The sequence below is a fragment of the Rhinolophus hipposideros genome, assembly GCF_964194185.1.
Source record: "Rhinolophus hipposideros genome assembly, chromosome: X".
Lineage (NCBI taxonomy): Eukaryota > Metazoa > Chordata > Mammalia > Chiroptera > Rhinolophidae > Rhinolophus > Rhinolophus hipposideros.
Window position 1 is genome coordinate 112658477 of NC_138046.1, and position 20598 is coordinate 112679074.

Here is a 20598-nt window from a genome sequence, read left to right on the forward strand (position 1 = left end):
CTTTGGAGCCTAGATTTCATTTTTGGCCATGGCCATATCTTTTTATGTGTATGAGGCAGGTAGGTGTGTGGAGGGGTAGGTGTGTGTGTGTGTATGTATGTGTGTGTGTGTGTGTGTGTGTGTGAGAGAGAGAGAGAGAGAGAGAGAGAGAGAGAGAGAGAGAGAGAGAGAGAGAGAGAATTCAAAACATAAGCTGATAATGTGTATTGACCAACAAAAATAGATTCCTTTTGTAAGCACATATGAAGGTCAATTCTCTTAAAAAACATATTTTTACCTTATTTCCAAATAATCCTTCAATAAAATCTAATGCCTTCACTAGCACTTTCTATTTATTGTAGTGAGTATCTGGGTAAAAGTTTTTTGAACCTTTTCTTTAGAAGTGTCTACAAACTCTGATCTTTAGCAACTTATGAATCTGTATCATCAGCCAGGACTTCTTGGCTGAGGTGTAGGCTGACTCAACAGATTTAATGTGTACAAAACTGAGCTCATGATATTCACCACCCGTCAACTAAATCTACTCCTCTCCTGATGTTCTATGCCTTAGTAAATGGCAATTGCATTATCCCCCACAGTGGCTCATATCCAGAATCTTGGAGTCAACCTTAATTCATTCCTTTCTCTTACATCCCATAACCAATCCACCAGCAAGCTCTATCAGCTCTGTCTTCAAAATGTTTACAAAATGACTTTTTTTTTTACTACCTCTACTACTAGCACCCTGGCCTTAGACACCATCATCCCTCACCTGCATTGCTGAAATATCTCCTCACTGTTCTCCCTGCCTCTGCTCTTATCCCTTCTATTTTTAACACAGGAGTCAGAGTGATCCTGTTAAAATATGATTTGAATCATGTCATTCCTCTACACAAACTCTCCAACGGCTTCTTGTCTCACTTTGAATAAATGCCCAAATCCTTCCAATGACCTTGAAGGCTCTGTATGACCTGGCCCTTGTTGCCTTTGCCTCCTATCTACCCTTACTAACTTTGCTCTAGCTATACTTACTATTCCTAGATCATGCCAAGTATAGTACCATCTTAGGGTCTTTACCCTTGCTGTTCCTTCTGTCTCAAATACCTTTTGCCCAGATTTTGTTGTGGCTTACTTCCTTACCTCCTTCAGGTCATTACTCAAACACTTCCTTTTTAGTTAATTCTTTCCAGGCTTCCCTATCCAAAATTGTTATCTTCATTGCCCTCAAAACTTCCTGTTTTATTCCCCTGCTTTATTTCTCTCCTAAGCACTTGGCATTTTCAAAAATGCTTACCTTTCTTGTTTATTACCCAGCTTTCCCTCCAAATACAACTGCATGAAAGAAGATAAATTTATGTCTATTTTATGCACTGTTTTATCCTCTGCCTAGAACAGGGCCTAACATGGAGAAGGTGCACAGGATGTAGTGTTAATGAACCGATGTTTTAACCTGAAGAAGTCCTTCAGCAGAAAACAAACAAGGCAGGTATCTTTTCTCCAGTAATCCATGTACAGCATATTACCGACAGTTCTGTTCTTTAGTAGGCCATTTCTTTTGGTAAATAATAAAAAATTCCTTATTATCCAATCTCCTTTAGCATTACTTGCACTGGGATTGTCTTAGTGCACTTAACAGTTTAAATTTGAATTCAAAATGTGGCTGGCAAAAGTACATTACATCTGTGTCAAAAGATATTCATGCAAATAATTATATGATGAATTATGAAAGGATATGTTGAAATCATAATTCTATCCATAAAAATAGAATGTGCTAAAATAAAAGACCATTATGAAAGTATTGTCGATCCTCTTCCTAACCGTGGCGATGCATGCAATAGTATTCTGTTTGGCTATAAAAGATCCCTTTTTCAGACATTTGCCTGAAAAGAACATTTGTCTTTCATTTTGTCCACAGATGTTCTGTTCAAACTCTATTCCCCCCTCTTCTGGATGAGGAAGTGTGGGGGAGGGTAATTTGGGTCATTCTTATCCTGAAACTTTCAGAAGCACTTATTTTAATTGTGGAAGAAAATGACAGTTTCTGTGTTACATTTTGAAAGCTCAGCTACTATTAAATTCTTCTCAAGTTGCAAATTGCCACACTTATGAAAAAATTTGCAATCAAAATACTCTCTTGCTGTAATATAGCAACTTCCTCTTACTGTAATTTTCTGCAAAAGTTCAAAGATTTCTTCAGTGACTAGTCAAACCAATAGCTTATTTCTTATACATAAGAAAAGAGAGTGCTTAGTGATTTGAAACACTTGGGATAAATAAATACTGACACATATTTAGTTTTTAATCAACAAATAAAAAGCCTTTGAGATTTAAATATTTCACCAAAAACAGTATTTCCCTTAGTTTCTAATTATTGTATACCAGCAAAAAAAGTCTAAATATGAGCAAGTGGGGTAAGATGCTAATATTAAATCAAGAAATCTTCCATTTACAAGAATATGGCATAGAACTGAACAAGTTTGCTGCTGGTGGCAGTCTTGCCCATTCTGTTGCATGAGAAAGAAACTGAGCTGAGCACAGTGAGGATGAGACACTGCGTTTACACCAGCTCTTTCAGTATAGTGGGGTGAGGTCGCTCTGGATTCTATCAGTAAAGTTAACCTGACTTTATGTTGACCGAAAATGGCTCCATACACATTCAAAACAAGCATGAGTTTAAAAACAATAAGCATGCTAATAAATTAGCAGTCAAATAATAACAAAAAGGGAGGAAATGGGGGGGAATTTAGACAAAGTCAGTCAAACTCATCAGTTTGGGTAGAGTCAATGTTTCATCAAAAGGATGTCATGTATATCAGATTCTGAAGGAAGGAGATGACTGAATCTTATCCAGGATCCCATAAGGTGATTCCCCTTTTCCACTGGTTTAGTAAAGTAGGAAGAAGAGGAGTGATTAGTGGTGAGCAGTTGGAAAGGATAACGAGAATCACCATCCTTGGGAAACAGGAACTATCGTTCTTAGATCATAATAATTATCATTTACTGAGGGCTTATGTGTCAGGCACAGGACTTTATGAGGTATGATCAAACAATATGGTGAATAAATAAATTAAAAAATATTTATTACAGTAAAAGACACATTGCCATTAATCACCCTCAAAATCTCCCCCTTGCTTCGAACACACTTATCCCATTGTTCTTGCCACTTTCTAAAGCAGTTCTGGAAGTCCTCTTTCATGAGTGTCTTTAATTGCGCTGTCATGGCTGCCTTGATGTCCTGAATCATTTTGACTTTAGAGAAGAGCCAGAAGATGCACAGTGCTACGTCTGGTGAATAAGGTGGATGAGGACACACCGTAATGTTTTTATCTGACAGAAATTGCCATATACCAGAAGCGATGTGTGACATGGAGCATTGTCATGATGGAGGGTGATTGACGGCACACTTTAAAACCAACCTTGTCTCAACCGTAGCTCACACCCGACTGACTGCACTGAACAAGTTGAGACTTGTCACACCCTGTTACTGAGGTTCGACACGCTGCTTCCCATATTGAAGATCCCTGCCTTTCCGTTGGATGGCACTCGGCTGCAGCAGTCACCATATTCTGTGATCACAACCGAAAGGCACCATGGCACACATCGTTTCTGGTATACGGCAATTTCTGTCAAATAAAAACATTATGGTGTGTCCTCATCCACCTTATTCACTGGATGTGGCACCGTGTGACTTCTGGATCTTCTCCAAAGTCAAAATGACCATGAAAAGAAAACGTTTTGAATTGATTCAGGACATCAAGGCAGCCATGACAGTGCAACTAAAGACACTCAGGAAAGAGGACTTCCAGAACTGCTTCAGAAAGTGGCAAGAGTGATGGGATAAATTGAAAATGAGGGGGATTAATGGCAATGTGTCTTTTACTGTGTAATACATTTTTAAAATTTAAACATTCACTGTATTTTTGATCATATCTCGTATATCAGTTATCAGTCTTAATCCCTACAACAAATCTTTAAAATGCTTATCATTAACTCCATTTTAAAGGAGAGAAAAACTGAGACACAGAATGGATAAACAACTTGCTCAGGACCACACAGGGATTGGCAGCAGAGTCAAAATTCAAACCCAGGTCTGTCAATCCCAAAACTTGTTCTCCTGACCACTCTGTACAATACTGCCTCTCAAGGAAGTATTCTATAGTCATACTAACAATGTGAGTGAAAAGAAAAACTGCTTCTGACACATAAGACATTTATCCGTTTATGAAAACTTCCCATGATATGTGATGTAAGTACGTTGCTATGTGGAAAGAAAGGATTCTATAGAACAGAAAGATATTAAAGATAACACTTTTGTGTTAATGGAGATAATTTGAACCAGTAACACTTATGAACCTCCAATTTTCATGCTTTTTTCAATTTTATTTTAACTAGAAAGTTATATTGATCTGTGGGTTAAAAAAAGATTTGCAGGTTTTTTTGCAACTATTAATCATAGTATTTTCATGAAAGGAAGGCTCATGCTAACATTTTAATTTTGCAAATGAGATAGAAACTAAGGTCCAGAAAGGTAATAAGGCTCAGCCAAGGTAGACAAGGATGGGACTGCAATCACATTTTATTCCAAAACTATTAACAGTATTAATTGAACCCAGTGTAATTAAAAAACCGTATGTCAATACTGATGAGGAAATCAGTGATCCAAATAAGGCAAGCCTGCCTCTCCACTAATTCTTTGCACAGGAGAAATCCCTTAGAGCTGATTCATCGTGTTATGCAATTTTTCACCTGATACACTGCCGATTATTATACAATGCCTTAAAATCATTTGGTTCACTTTCTCAAGATGTGGTTTTTAACTACTGCATTAGTTTCTACAAAGGCAGAAACCATCTGCTTAGCTTACCACTTTATACTCAGATACTAGCATAGGACCTGACATATAATAATCTGTTGAAAGCCTGAATCAAATATTTACTGGACCTAGAGAATATTATGTTAAGTGAAATAAGTCAGATGGAGAAAGACAAATACCATATGAGCTCACTTATATGTGGAATCTAAAGAACAGAATAAATGAACAAACTAAACAGAAATAGACTCAGAGATATGGAGAAAAAACTAGGTGGGAGGAGGGTGGGGATGGGGGAGAAGGTAAAGGGAGTAGAAAGTACAAATTAGTAGTCACAATATAGCCACGGGGCTATGAAATACAGTATGGGGGATATAATCAATAATGTTGTAAAGATTTTGTAGGGGGTCAGATGGACACTTGTCTTGTTAGGGAGACACCTTCACGGACCGTGTAGATGTCTGACCACTGCGCTCTACACCTGAAGCTGAAGCTGAATAATATTGAATGTCAGCTATAAATATATATATGGTCACAGGAAGTGGAGTACACATAAGGAATAGAGTCAATGGAATTATAACAGCTATATACGATGTCAGGGGGGTAGTAGATTGGGAGAGGGGGGTTATCACTTTGTGAGGGCTGTAAACATCTAACTATTACATTGTTTTGTACACCTGAAACTAATAAAAAAAGTCACTGACCACGTATGTATGCAGGACACTGAGGCTGTTAGTCCATCCTGTCCACTATCCCTTCAAAACATGTCCAGAATCCAACCCCTTTTCACCACTTCCACTTCAGCACCCAGGGCTAAGCCACTATCATCTCTCACTTGAATTGAGCAGACCCTATCTTGTCTCCCTGCTTCCACACGTACCCCTAGCCTCTCCAGTCTATTCTCAGTACACCAGCTAGTGTAATATACTCCAAATGCTTATGTTTCAGCAAGAATGGAATGCACAGTACCAGTGGAGCAACACTGCTAGGAATCAGGAGACGTGACTTTTAGTTCTCTATATTCCAGTCTAGATTCCAGCTCCATGACTGTGGTCAAGTCACTGAACTACTACTTTTAACCTCAATATCCTCGTTGGCAAGATCAGGGATTTGGACAAGATGCTCTCAGAATATCTCATAGAGCACTAACTGTACATGATCCTGACTTAAAAGTGAAGGGAAAAATGGCTAGTCACCAATGTACATCCAATTATTGATGTTTTAGGAATTATGTATACCCATAATCAGTGTCAGCTTTTTTTTTTAAATCAGTGTCTTAACACTTAAGGCTCAATTATTTATTGAAAGACAGTTTATGTTTAAGCTCCACCATGTACGGAAATAACTTCCCACCAGCCATATTAGATACAGCTATTTTGGGGTGCTTGATTAATGTGTACAATTAACATAGATTTTGCAGATGAGACAGAAGTAGAAAGTTCCAATAGGTGAAAAGCAGAACTAGGGCAGTTTCTGCTCCTGATACTTCTGTTTGACAAATTGTCGACATCTGGGTGTCAGAGAAATCAGGGTAGGCTTGTGAATCTTTTGTGAAAAAGAAAGATTTATGACCAGAAAAAATTGAGAGAACCAGATTTACCTCCTTAAGGCTACTTGATGACAAGGAAATAAATTATATGTAAAAGAAAATAGAGAAGTAAATAATATAAAAAGAATCACCTCTAATGAAGGCAGGAAGCCTAAGAATCTCAAATGAAGTCACTATATATAACATGATAATTTTCTCGGCAATGATATGATTGAATCATAATTATTAAAAAAAATTTTCTGGCTATTGACTTAATAGCTTTATTTAATGGAAAACGAAACTAAACAGCTTTCTTGTGTTACTTTTATTTTTTAGGTTTGCTGCTCTGATATATTGTATATATTTTCTCCTCATGGAATTCTTGTCATGTCAGTACAATTTGTTTCAAGAATGTTAGCTTTTACCTAAATACTTTTATGGCTAATCTCTTATTCTGAGATTTTTGCTATTATGGAATAGATAGGCTCTTACAGGATAGACAAGTGGTTGTAGACAACCACTTCAAATGTTTCTACATCTGCTAGCTTTGTTGCAATATTCTTGATCTGGAGATTTTTTTTTTTCTTAACAGAAAATCTCTCAAAGAGAATACTGGATAAAAATAAAAGTTAAGTTTAGAAAGTTTTAAAAGTCACTATATGCAATTCATTTTATAGTAAAATAATTGAGAGATAAATCATACTCTTCCTTCTCTTCCATACTGAACCATCTAGAAGGACATAATTTTAAGACTAAAAAAGCAAAATTGGTTTTATCTAACAAAAGGAAAAAAAGAACTTGATGAAAAGACTTTTTTTTTTATATTCCGTGTTTGCAGCAGAAATCAAATCATCATTATGCTGTCAATTTAGATAGCATTTTTCATAGTCTTCTCTGCAGTGTTTTGCTCATCTTGTAAATGAGAAAACTGAGTAAGAGAAAGCCATTTATGCAAGCTAAGATGTGAACAATAAGATTTCTGCAGGGCCTGACGTTTGCTGCCACTTCTCCAGAATTGTTTGCCTCAAATGCACCTAGATGAGGTTTGGCTTGTTCTCAGCCCACTGGTGAGGACATTTTTGGTAGTATGGTTGAAGGAAGGATGCTAAGAATATTTGTGCACTACTACAGTGCCAGACACTGCACTGGGTACTTTATATACATTGTCATCACAGGAAGCCAAAGCTTTTATCCAATTATAAAAATACATATGGGGGACACAAAGGGTAGGAAATACAATATCTTAAAAAATATTTTTACAGCAAACAAACAGGTGGATTTCATATGGCTGTTTCTTGTAGCAGCCGTCTGATAAAAATTGAGGACGTGACGCTAAGATGCAACTAAGTGAAGATTAACAATTAGCTTACGCAACATGGTCTAGGGACATACGCTCAGGTACTCTTCAAACAGAGTATACAAAGAAATTCTTTAAAGAACTGTCTAATGTGTTTTATTAAGTAGAAACCTCTTAAATAAATTAGACATTTTATCCTAATTATTACTTATATTAGTTGATCTCTTGAGTGAAGATAAAGACAATTTCAAGTTATGTTTTCCAACATATGCTTTGGGAAATTAAATAAGTAGGCTGTAGAGGTGGGCTGTACCTTGAGTCCACTCCAGATGTATAATTTGGAATTTTTTACTCTACCACTGATCTTCATACAGACGGTCACTAGAGAATTTTCAAAGCAGGTTTTACCTGGTACCGTGTTTCCCCCAAAATAAGACCTAACCGGAAAATAAGCCCTACCATGATTTTTCAGGAGGACATCCTCTGAACATAAGCCCTAATGCATCTTTTGGAGTAAACCTTAATATAAGACCTGGTCTTATTTTCAGGGAAACATGGTAGATATCTGTAGTGCCCACAAAAAAGAAAACTTCAAGGTGGTTTCCTAGTGTGTTGACTTAGCAAAGCTGGAACTATGTGTCTCAGAATTCCGTTCCCTATATAGTTCTAGTTAGGGTTGGCCACAACAAAACTTTGTGAATTTTGGCGAATACAAGTGAAACAGCAGCCCTTTGGCTGTGAAGGTCAGTGTAGGTGTCAGTCACTGCTGCACTCACACACTTTGTCACCTTTCTGCTGGCTCATCTTGTTGGGATGGGTCAGCAGCCAGGCCTGCAACTACTTCAGCTCTTCTAAGTATTGGACTGGGAGCCTGTGAATTCCATGGCGGAGGGCTCCAGCTTTGTTGTTGGAGGCAGGGTTCCAGTTTATGCTCATAGGTTCTAGTTTATTTTGCTCTCCCTGGCTTTGTATCCAGATTTTCTTCATGACCACTGGCTCCGCTGAGGCGTCTTCCCTAGCTCCTCAATTGAATAAGATCTAGTCCTTTATTCCATATTGCTTAACGCTTCTGCTTCCCTGATTGACCCTAATCAATACACTCATTAATACCAAAAGAAGATGTGTTTCAATCATAGAAGGCGTCCTGCTTTGCTCACCAGGAAGTAAATTCCCTTCTATGTAAATAGATAAATTTCGTTTCTACATGGTGTTAAGAGTAGTTGCTGTGTGCCCAGCACGGTGGAACAAACTTTATACACAATGTATGATTTATTTTGGAAATAGCTAGGTGAGGTATTATTATCCTCTTTTTACTGATGAGAAACTGAGGTTCAGAAATGTGTCTGGGTTCATACAGTTGACTTAAAGTTCATGTTCTTTAACTACAACATTATTCTTGGCCATTTAGAAAAGAGTCTTAGAAAAGACAACTCTCCTCCTTCGTGTAATGTTTTTAAGGTAATGTCTTACCTGGATGTGGTTAGATACAATAACCATTGGTGGTCCTGAGACCACCTCAAATTTATGATAATAAAAGAATACATGAGAAGATAACTTACTCTGTTTCATATGGCAGGAAAATTTGCATCTAGTTAATCTAAAATCATTTGCAAATAAAGAATAGGGATTGAAACACTGATCTACTTCTCAACATTCCATATTGTTTTGGGTTCAAGACTATTAGGATCCTGGTCTTGGCTTAACCTGATTCTTGTAGAAATGTTAAGAGACAGATTTAGCAATACCATTTAGAATTGAGACTACAGGTTGAGCTCATGCACTGTGGCCATTGCCAGTTGCTGTCTGAGCCAAAATCCAATGAAGAGTCCATGAAAGCTGCAAACAATTTAACATTGCTCTTGGAAAAGTTATCTTCAAGAAACTAGAATGTAACAGTAGTCAATAATTGTGTCTTGAACTTCATTCTCACATAAGATCTGGGCCAAGAGACCCAGACATGTAGTTTATTAAGAGGAATCTTTGGATGAAATTTAGGTACATACAACAAATCAGTAGGCTTATAGTTTTGTGAAACTAGAAGTTACTGTCAAGGGGGTAATATATTTTAGGAGTTTGAGTTAAGAAGATAATTTGATATAGGTTATGGTCCTCCAATGAGAAGAGGTTTTAAAGAATTCTAGGGGTAAAATAATATTACCTGGAGTTTTATTAAACTGGCGGTGCTTCATTAAACGAGTTATGATGGTGAGGTAATATGGGTAGGGAGATTATGCGAGCAAAAAAGGCATGTTGCCAACAAAATCTGAGGACGTTTTCTAAGGCTATAAAGCTGGGAGACACAGGTCTACAACATGATAAAGAATGGGGCTTCTTTAACCTCTCTAATGCAGGTATGTCCCCAAATAGTTCATAATTACTGACCTAAGTAACCAAACCAAGGGCCTCTCATTAGAACTTACGTTTTCTTTTATTTTCTCTAAGGCAGCAAGGAATTTGTAATAAGGTTTAATTTAATAAATTTCAACTTAATAAATTCCTAATTCAATTCTTCTGTGTCCTGTTTTGTATGATGTCTCACTAATTAAGCCAGATTTTGTGTTTTGCTTCCTGGCAGCCATTATCTAACCAGGAACTAGCAGAATGAGACCCACATTTGTTCAAACATGAAACCAAAAGGACTGGCTTCAGTTTAGCAACAATCTGTTATACAATGTGAGCAAAACTCTCTCCCATCTTAGTGAATCTTTTTACTTTGTTTGTATAATATTTAATTTATTAAACTTAAAAAATTTATGAAACAAAAGTTTTTCAAACATTGAAACAATATTTTCACAAAAATTAGTAATTTAATCAGTCTCTTAGGCATTCCATTAAGTCACAAGTCCTGTACATCAAATATTTTATAAGCTGCCAACACTTTAAAAGCACCACAGAGCAAAATAATAAAAGCCAAATGGATAACTTGTGCACTCAACCAATACAAAAGCATTGGTGCTACAGGTTTGGTTCTTTTTTCAGTATTTCTATACTTATTTTTTGTAAATCTTTTAAGGATTAAATTCCTTTGTTACAGGAATATTCAGATCACCTATTTGATCTTGAGAGACTTTTGTTAGTTGGCAGGTTTTGAGGAAGTGGTCCATTATCTAAACTGTTAAAGTTATGTGCAGAGTTGTTTGCAGTATTTCCTTACTATTCTTTTAACATCTATGGAGTTTATAGTGATAAGTCCTCTTTTATTCCTGATATTGGTAATTTAAGTCTTCTTTTTTCCCTTTGTCAGTCTTGCTAGAGGTTTGTCAATTTCTTTTCTTTTTTTCCACAAAACCCATAGGTTTTTCATTGATTTTCTCTATTGTTTTTCTGTTTTCAAATCTCATTGATTTCTGCTCTTTATTGTGTTCCTTCTGCTTGTTGATTTTTTTGTTGTTCTTTTTCTAATTTCTTCAGGTGGGAGTTTAGATTATTGATTTGACATCTTTCTCCTTTTCTGATATAAGCATTTAGTGCTATAAATTTTCCCCTAACTATATGTTGTGTTTTTATCTTCATTCAATTCAATTTTCCTTGAGACTTCCTCTTTGGATTATTTAGAAGTGTGTTCTTTCATTTCTAAGTGGTTTGAGACTTACTTATTATTTGTTATTGATTTCTAATTTGAGTCCATTATGACTAGGGAACATGCTTTGTATGATTTTAGTTCTTTTAAAATTAAGGTTTATCTTCTAACCCAAGATATGGTCTATCCTGATGAATGTCCCACTCATACTTGAAAAGAATGTATTCTGCTATTGTTGGGAGTCAGTGAGATACTGTTGGTAGGTAGTTGGGTATTCATACAGTACTTCCATATTCTTGCTGAGTTTTTGTTTAGTGGCTCTAACAGTTACTGAGAGAGGGACGTTGAAGTCTCCAACTATAATTACAGATCTGTCAATATCTCCTTTTAGTTCTTTTGGACTTTGCTTCTAGTATTTAATATCTTTGTTGTTTGGTGCATATATATTTAAGATTATCATGTCTTCTCAGTGAATGGACCCTTTTTACATCTGTTGTGGTCAAGGAGGAGCATGATCTTTTCCAATGGTTTGCACCTTGAGACCAAGCTGGTATTGTTAAGAGGTTATGTCCTTCCCTTGATCCTTTGGCTAAAGAGAGCAGGCTTTTATTGGAGCTCTATTTTGTTTGTGCGTGTTGATGTTTTAAGGTTGCAGGCTTCTCCAGCAAGAAAAAAAATCCAGGAAACTCACTGCTAGGTTGTTCTTCAGATCTGAAGGGCCCTAGCCTGCCTGCCTTCTTTTGTCTACCTTTCAGGGTCTTCTGGTAGATGACTTATATATTGTGTCCAGTTTTTATTTTTATTTTTTGGTTGTTGTTATTGTGATTAGAAGGAAAAAGAAAATATAATGTGTGCTCCACCTTGTCTGGAACTGAAAGTTCATATTTGTGAATCTTTAAACCCACAAAGAGTATTTCTATTTTTCCCTATTTTTGTTTTGTTTTTTTTTCAGGAGGGCACAGCTCACAGTGGCCCATGTGGGGATAGTCTGGCAACCTTGGTGTTATCATGCTCTAACCAACTAAGCTAACCGGCCATCCCCCCTCCAAGAGTATTTCTATTTTTAACCCTCTAGTCTAGCCAGTTCAATTATAAGTACACCATTTGGTAATAAATGCAAAAATGGGAGGGAGGGGCAGTGCTGATAGTTGATTTGTTAAACAAACAAACAAAAAACCTTCATAAGTATGGAAGCAAAAATAACTATTAGTTTAAATGGGTCAGGAAACACAAACACAAGTGAATTTTCTTCCTAGACTTGTTCATGGACTAGCATTCCATAAACTATTTCAAATTTATAGAGAAGCTAAGATTTCTTTTCTTCTTTTTTAAAACCACCTATCTATATCTAAGGCAATGGGTCTCAACAGTTCTTAACTGTCTCTTAAGACAGACCAATAGACCCCGTGGTTCATTTGTCCACACTTTTTTATTTATTTAATTTATTGGGGGTGACAATTGTTAGTAAAATTACATAGATTTCAGGTGTACAATTCTGTATTACATCATCTATAACTCCCATTGTGTGTTCACCACCCAGAGTCAGTTCTCCTTCCATCACCATATATTTGATCCCCCTTACCCTCATCTCCCACCCCCCACCCCCTTACCACTAACCACTAAATCTATTGTCTGGTAACCACTAAACTATTGTCTGTGTCTATGAGTTTTTGTTTCTCATTTGTTTGTCTTGTTCTTTTGTTGGTTTTGGTTTATATACCACATATCAGTGAAATCATATGGTTCTCTGCTTTTTCTGTCTGACTTATTTCGCCTAGCATTATACTCTCAAGATCCATCCATGTTGTCACAAATGTTCCTATATCATCTTTTCTTACCACCAAATAGTATTCCATTGTGTATATATACCACAACTTCTTTATCCATTTCTCTATCGAAGGACATTTTGGTTGTTTCCATGTCTTGGCCGTGGTAAACAAAGCTGCAATGAACATTGGAGCACACGTGTCTTTATGGATAAATGTTTTCAGGAGAGGGATTGCTGGGTCATATGGTAATTCTATTCGTAATTTTTTGAGGAACCTCCACTCTGCCTTCCATAGCGGCTGCACCAGTCTGCATTCCCACCAACAGTGTATGAGGGTTCCTTTTTCTCCACAGCCTCTCCAACACTTGTTACTATTTGTCTTATTGATGATAGCCATTCTGACTGGGGTGAGGTGATATCTCATTGTGGACACACTTTTCAATAGAAACATAACTAGGTGATACCAACAGAATATGACTGTATAAGTACTGTTGGGTATAGATGATTCATAGCATCATTTTTAGAAAATTGTGGGTAACATGAATCGCAATGTACTATAAGGCAAAGCAGGGAAACTAAAACAAATTAAATCAATAGTAATGAAATCTAATGATAACTTATAATGGATAAAAACCAGCAATTGAAAACTACAGGTAATTAAAAAAAATCCTGATGATGTATTAATATAGCATTCCTCCCAAAAACCATGCGAACCCAAACCACCTATACTTGAGCTTGTGCCACAGCAGCACAACTGCATTCTTGGTTGCATGTATACCAGGTTTGTTGGAAAAAATAGTGGATTAGAATATTCAGTAAATTCTACTAATGCGTTACTTTATGATTATTCAATTTGTAACCTTTTAAATCATTTAGTAGGTTATTATAAAGCATTATCTAGTCACAAGGGAAAATAAAAGGCTGTGAAATTATGTGTCATTTGCCTATAAGAATAAAAGAAAGGACTGCCATTTGTGCATCAGGCCTCAGCCACCAGGAGCCGGTTGAGGAAGACAGCCCATACTTTGAGAATCACTCTCTAGTGAAGTGGCCCAATGGGAAACACTTTTCACAGTCCAGGCTGTTCCTATGGAGGGCTTTGCCAGTGCTACTATGAATTTGGCATCTAGAAATAATCAAGTCATCCATAGGAATCAGAAAATACATACATACAAATACAATTTCAATAATATTTAGAATGGATGTCTAACATGTCTGCATGTGTGCTGGTGAGGAGAAGCATCATGTCACACTGTCCTATATAGGCTGTTGTCTAGGTGAATAAAGTCAAAATTTGAAGAAAGTGTTTGTGACAGACAACTGTTATTGTCAAAAAGCCAGAAATGGCTTTTTAGCCACTAAAATTAACTGCTTTCTTACTTTAGTTACATTGATGCTGAAACAATGCATCTAAGTCAGGCAGCTAACTATTAGACAAACCAACCATTACAACTGCAGAAAAATTTAATTATGTTTACATGCTGACAATATAGCATATTTTCACCTTTGTGATAATAATAGCTCTGTCTTCTCTATAGATGGTAAAATCCTTAGGAGCAGAAATGCCTTTATTCATCTAAGGATGTAAATTTTGGAACCAGACTGCTTGGACTCATATTTTAAGTCTGCTACTTTCTAGCTGTGACCATGAGCAAGTTGTAAACACTATGTTACAGTTCTGCAAAATAGATATAATAGAAAACTCACAAGGTCAATTTGAAGATTCAGTGAGATAATGTATATAAATTCTTAGCATAGAAACTTAGTAAGCAATGGGTAAAAGTTAGCTATTATTATTCGTAGTGGCGATATTATTAGTTTATATATATTCCACAGCATTTAGATTGGGCTTTATACAGAATTTTTGTTGAGTTTCTAATCAATTACATTATTTTTTGAAGGGCAATACAGTATTCCCACTAGGAGGCAGACTGCTCATATTCAAATCCTGGCTCTATCACCTACTACTTACTTAATCCATGTGCCTCAGTGTCCTAACCTGTAAAATGGAGATTATGCCAGCACCTTTCTCATAGGGTGGTTATGAGGATTAACGAGTTAAAATTTAAGTTACTTAGAATAGTGTCTGTTTCATAATGTTTATTTACTTGTTAAATTTAACAAAATAAAATGTCTTTTAACAGCTCTCCACCTCCTTCCCCCAGGAACTCCACCAAAAATCCCTTCAGAAATTGATGAAAATGGCTAAAAGTACTTATCAGAAGTAAAACAACAACTGCATGTTTGCAGTTATATCCTAAATAACTAAGTCAAGCCACACAAATGTTGAAATGTTATGAAAGGAACTATCCAAATTTTTGAACACCTACTCAAAATCTGTTTTAAATGAGCCATCTAAAATCACATTATTTAGTTTATGAAAGTTTACTTGCATGTTGCCTAGATTCCTAATCAAATTTTACTTGTTCTGGCATCTCAGTATACAGATTAAAATATATATATTATTTTATAAATTTAGTCTAGCAGCTTTAGTTTGAGAGTATTATGTATATCATAATAATGAAAACAAAGTCCTGAATCTATCCATCCTTTATCTAAAGGCTTTACCATGACATTTGAAACACACACACACACACACACACACACACACACACACACACACTGCTGTCTGCCTTTCCTTCATGTGCTCTCAGGTCGGAAGAGGGCTTTGGCAGCTAACAACTCCCACATTTTCAGACAGAGAATCAGTGAGTGAAAAACACCATAACATGCTTGGCTGACAGGCATACTACGACCTCCATAATGAGATGGCAGTGATAGAAGAAAGCAAAAAGTGGCTGGAATTGAAGCTCTGCACTGGAGTGGAGCAGGTGGGGCAGGGGCTGAGGGGAAGCTAATCCTGTTGCACTGGTGGCATGTGTGGAGCAGAGGAGTCTTGTAAATCACCCTGATCAGAGGTGCAGACTGGGACCTGCTTTGATAGGGAGACCAACATGGTGAGTATAAATTACTAGGTGTTCCCAATACTCTTTTAAATGGGTGGATGGCCAGAGACAGGTTCCACATGGTATGTGGTCTGTAACCGTAAAACAGCCAGATGCTCCTTGGAAGAGGGGCCAATGGTTCCAATCAGAGTGAAATGGAGTGTTAATCAATTAAACAAAGTAGAATTTCGTCATATGGACTAGACAAATGCAACAGAAGACATTCAGAGCCCTAGGACTCTCCTCAGGCATACGGGACAATGAGCATATGGTAATAAGTTCCTGGCAATTCCCACTACTGATACACTCCCAACTGAAGTCCTGCTTGTGCTGGTCAGGGCTGGCCTAGGACATGGAGGTGGCTCTGTTTGCAGGCTGAGGACATCAACTGAGAGATACTGAAAACGACACTGAAGTTCCTGTCACATTCATTCACTCGGTCATTCACTTATTTGTCAAATTTTTATTGAGTGCTTATAAGGTACTGTATCTATATTAGGTGTTCAAATACAGTGCTGAACGAAATGGAGACAATCTGTTCCTGTCATGAACATGGACATGGACATGTTCTCCCTACCATGTTCAGGGGAGAAAGATACTAAGCAGATAACCACATAAATAAATGTATAATTATGAATCATAAGAAAGGTTTAAATAGGAGTCAGCCAGGGTGAATGAAGGGGTAAAAGCATTCTCAGTAGAGGGAATAGCATGTCCACAAGGAAAGAGTTGGCAAAGACTGGTGGATGATCAGGGTAGTTAGGGCACAATGAATGATTTCATTTTAAAAAAGTTTAAGAAAAAAATGTATAAACCAGATGACAAATGTATACAATTAATAAAATAAAATTGTATATTTTACAATGTCACAAACTTCTAAACCTTCTTTATTATTACATAAAAATTTCTGGGCCAGCCCAGTGGCTCAGGCGGTTGGAGCTCCGTGCTCCTAACTCCGAAGGCTGCCGGTTGAATTCCCACATGGGCCAGTGGGCTCTCAACCACAAGGTTGCCAGTTCAATTCCTCGACTCCCGCAAGGGATGGTGGGCTCCGCCCCCTGCAACTAGCAAAGGCAACTGGACTTGGAGCTGAGCTGCGCCCTCCACAACTAAGACTGAAAGGACAACAACTTGAAGCTGAATGGCATTGTCCACAACTAAGACTGAAAGGACAACAACTTGACTTGGAAAAAAGTCCTGGAAGCACACACTGTTCCCCAATAAAGTCCTGTTCCCCTTCCCCAATAAAATATATATATATATATATATATATATATATATATATATATATATATATATATATATATATATATATTTTAAAAAGTTTCTGCCCTAATTGCTAAAAGGAATGAGTCAAACACTAAAGCAAAACTGTATTTGTCTTGCTTTGTGTATTTTTATTGGGCTGCTTTCCAAAACGGACCAAGTGGGATTATAATCTAGGTCTCCTTGTAAAGAACAACCCCCCCCCACACACACACACGCACACACTTTCAGTAAATTGTTTAAGGGTATTTAATGTTGATATGATCCTGCTATTAAATTCAACTACATTTTCTCTAAATTTGAACTCATTTAAACTCATTCTGAATTTGAACTCAGACCACACGGCGCCAGTATTACAGCAGAGATAGCAGCCTATGAAACTCAGTACTCAATCTGCATAGTCCTCTTCCACTTACGTTCTAGTCTATTAAAAATGGCTGAGTTATCCAAAGGAAAGCTGGCAAGAATGAAGAGTAGTGTTTCATTGTGATCGTGATTAGATTACATATTCATATTGACCTTCTGTTTCAAGAAATTCAACGTAAGGAAAAATCCTTTCGTTTTTAAATAAGCGTGTATAAACAGGTAAAACAATAAAGCAAGAATTCTTGTGAAATATAAGAAGCAGCCATTTAAGTGCAGGTCCCGGCAATTTGAAGTATAATACTTTGTAGTCTCAGCAATAGATCAAGCTGAATACTTGTGCTTTATAGCAGCAACTGCTCTGTATGTTTTTCCGAACTGCATAAAAAATAGTAACACAGAACAAAAGAGAAATCTGGGGACAAATCAATCTTGGTACTAAAAATGTTTTTAAAATCAACATATGAGGGTACCTGCTTCTTAAAGTGAAACTTTTTCAAAATTCACACATTGAGTCATTAAAGTACAAAGTTGTTTGTGTATGGAATGCCTACCATGTATACAGTACCAGGGTAGAGTGTGGAAAGATCACTGGAGTAGGTGATTTGGGGTCTAGTCCTTACTCTTACACTTTTTTTGCAACATAGCTTTGAGTAAATCACTTAACCTTTCTGAGTTTGAGTTTTGTCATTTGCAAATATGGTTGTTGTTAGGTTCAAAAGACAAAACAAATATAGAAACTCCCTTGATAACTGTGAAAGTAATAAACAAGTGCAAGGTAAGGTCTTCAAGGGAACTTACAGTCTAGTAAAAAGAAAACCACTAGAGAATGTTCTTTTCTAATACTGGTTATAGGCATCTAACATTCTCTTTGGGGCTAACAATTCTTTAGCTTCTTTTACAATCAGAGAATAGAGTTCAAAAGCATCTAGCCTTCCACTCTGGGATTAGTGGCTCAGTGGTACATGGGAGGACTTCCCTCATGATTAACAATATTCCTTATATGCCAAAAATCAGTTGGGATAAATATTATCTATCTGGCAAATATCATGTTATAGACTCAGGACACATAATAAAAGAAGGAGGCAAAAGTAGATTATCGTTTCTTTCTTGGAATAAAATTGAAGAAGTGAAGTTATTAGACCAGGTTCTTGATACGTATGTATAATTAAATAATGTCCTTCAGAAAGGTGTAACAATTTATACTCCTAGAGAATACTCACGATATTCCTGATTATCAGATTGACTCACCTTTTACTGTCTTCCATGGTTTAATAACTCAGAGTCCAGAAGATTCATCTAATTTCCTTTCTCAAACAATATATTCTTGTCCGGGTGTACATGACAGGATGGCACAGGCTGAGTGTTTAAATGTGCCTTCAATGGCTTACCATTCCTCTCAAGATCAATCCAAGCTTTAATAGTGTACATGTTCTGGGTAAAGTGGCCTCTTCCTCGCTCCCCAGCCTCATCTCTCACTACCAACTTCCCTCTCGAATAGGCCAGCTGTGTCTTAGGTTTACATCCTGGTTCAGGCTATTACTTATGACTGGAGCCCCAGATTCTAGAGTGAGCTCAGTGTCCATACAGCATTTCTGACTCGTGATAGCAAAAGTAACCCTCTTTATACAGCTAAGAGTATTGATTTCAGACTGGCTGCAAATATGTGTGGGGAAAAAAAACCAATAATTTGTCAGTTATTCAGAGGAGCAGGTTTTGATATGGGCACTGCTCTCTTGGAGAGGAAGAGGGTTGGGGGTATGTGACTTGGGACGGGGTGGCGGTAGAGAATGACCCCCTAGGAGTGCTAAGTGCACTCCTACCCTGTTTCCCTGAAAATAAGATGCAGCCAGACAATCAGCTCTAATGTGTCTTTTGGAGCAAAAATTACAGTAAAATAAGACCAGGTCTTATATTAATTTTTGCTCCAAAAGACGCTTTAGAGCTGATTGTCCGGCTAGCTCTTATTTTTGGGGAAACACGGTACCTCAATCCGAATAAATGAAAATAGTTTTCTACACTCTAGTTTTATGAGAGAGCTATAGAATAGATAATTTAAAACATTTACTCAGAAAAGCAACGCAAGTATAAGTTATTAAATCTTTCAAACCTTGTATACCTAGATGGTATGTCTTCTACCAACAGTGACAGGTTAAAGTTTTTTAATACTCTGAGTGTTAGCACAGTTTTTCAAGTTAAAAACTTGGAGTCCATGTTTTTCAATGGCTCCTAATCAGAAGCTATAGTTACATTGGTACAACAAACTCCCCTTTAACCAAACTGGTATAAAACACGTTCATTTTGTCAAGTGAATGTTCTGGTTAACAAGATTCTCAGCCTCCACACTGCCATTGTGCTAATTTCTCATCATTTTCTGGCCTGGCCTTAATGATCCTGCCTTTGGCCTCTTAGCTCTTGATTGATGCTCTGCACCAGAAAGATCCAACAACTTTTCATGCAAGTCCCCAGCTCAAAATTGTTCAATAGCTCTTTATCACTGCAGGAAAGAGCCTAAGTTCTTTATCATAAAATTCGTAATCTAAGCCCACCAATCTCTCTAGGCCCATCTACTGTCCCTTCCTTACATGCTGTCCCTCAATTTTTAACAAACCAGTAATTCTGAGCCAATGGAATTCCCTAGAATATGTCACAGTCTCACACATTTGAGGCGTACCTCCATAGGTCATCCCACAATACTGTTCCTCATCTTTCATTCTTCACCCAAATGCTCCCCATTCTGAAGCCTTTTCTCACTTCCCCAGAAGAGTAGGGCCCTCCTTTTCCTATGTTCCTCCAGTACTTCTTGCACCTATCCATTACAAAAGTCAAATTATACTGGGACTCTTGGTGTGTCTTCCTCTCTCTATAGCGCTATGCAATGTCTTCCCCTTTTTACCTCGAGCACCATGCTCCAAGTCAGGTCGACACTCATTTTTAAATAAAATCATGAATATATTAAAAATCTTATCTTTCATGTTGAATTTCATAGCTATCTACTCATGGTGTATTATTTTACTGATGATTAATCAGCTAATTAATTATTATTGTCCATGAGTTCTGTGCACATTAGGTTATTTCATTAAAAATCTAACCTGCTATAACATTTGAATTCATGGGACATA

General features: G+C 37.0%; 1 protein-coding gene across 6 annotated transcripts in view; it reads right to left on the reverse strand.

The window, feature by feature from the left end:
• CNKSR2 (connector enhancer of kinase suppressor of Ras 2) overlaps positions 1-20598 on the reverse strand; it is a 294974-nt gene that overhangs the window by 74023 nt on the left and 200353 nt on the right. The gene's annotated exons all lie outside the window — the stretch shown is intronic.